This window comes from Octopus bimaculoides, chromosome 2, assembly GCF_001194135.2.
Source record: "Octopus bimaculoides isolate UCB-OBI-ISO-001 chromosome 2, ASM119413v2, whole genome shotgun sequence".
NCBI classification, from domain to species: Eukaryota; Metazoa; Mollusca; class Cephalopoda; order Octopoda; family Octopodidae; genus Octopus; species Octopus bimaculoides.
The window spans coordinates 91805233-91806513 of NC_068982.1; positions in this window are offsets into that span (position 1 = coordinate 91805233).

The window sequence follows — 1281 nt, forward strand, 5'->3', positions numbered from 1 at the left end:
TATGCATATATATCATCATCATCATCATCATCATTTAACGTCCGCTTTCCATGCTAGCATGGGTTGGACGATTTGACTGAGGGCTGGTGAAACCAGATGGCTACACCAGGCTCCAATCTGATTTGGCAGAGTTTCTACAGCTGGATGCCCTTTCTAACGCCAACCACTCAGAGAATAAGGAAAACAAATGGAAAACAAGACAAGTAACATAAAGAACGACCCTTCATCAGTTGTCAGCTGTCTATTTACTCTTCATTTTGAGCATTGAATGACAATATGAGTATTCAAAGGACAGTGGAGACATACAAGGAAACCGAATGAAAACAAACATGTAGGGTCGTTAGACCAGAATGAGGGTAAAAATTGTGAATGCTGGAGAAATATTTTCTTTGACAAGAGAAAAGATATAAGAGAGATAGGATACGTGTTGTCTTTACGACAGTCGTGAAATAAAAAAAAGATGATCATCTGAGGAACAGAAAGATGGATAATGGTCACGTGTGAACAACAAGAGAGAGAAATGAGGAGAGAGAGAGAGAGCAAGAGAGACAGACAGAGACAGAGACAGACAGACATATAGAAAATGGTGAAGGCGAGGAAAAAAGGGGATTAAAGGAAAGATGAGAGAGAAAACAGTATAGAGTAGAGTCACATCAAAAAGATGAAGATAAACTTACTTGGAAATGGATGCGGAGTATTCAATCAACTGTGAATCAATCTTGGAATATCACCTAATTAGCTGAATCACAAGACAAGATTCTTCAATAGTTGGCACGGCGTTGACTAATTATGAATATATACACATGCGAAAATTGTAATTCGCCATGTTACCTTACTATAGTATTTAAATTGTCTTTTTTACTAATTATCTCCCCCTTAATATTTATTTGCCTTTTTAATATCCCTAAACTGAACAATTACTATATATATATGTATATATATATATATATATATATATATATATATATATATATATATATATATATATATATCCTTACATAATAATGAGCATAGTGCTTTTATGTATTTGTGTGTGTATATATATATATAAATATATATATGTCCAAAATCACAAAGTAGGAGTAGGACGGAGTTGGAGAAAGAGTAGTATAAGTGAAGAGAGAGGAAAGAAAATAGTAATTCAGTGAAGGAGAAGTAGTGAGAATAATAACCCTGACTGAAAGAGAGTGATAGAAAATAATAGCAATGAGAAAATTTACCTGCATGATGAATTTCCAGAAGTTAGGGGTGGATTATATAGAGATGGTGTACTTTTCCTCA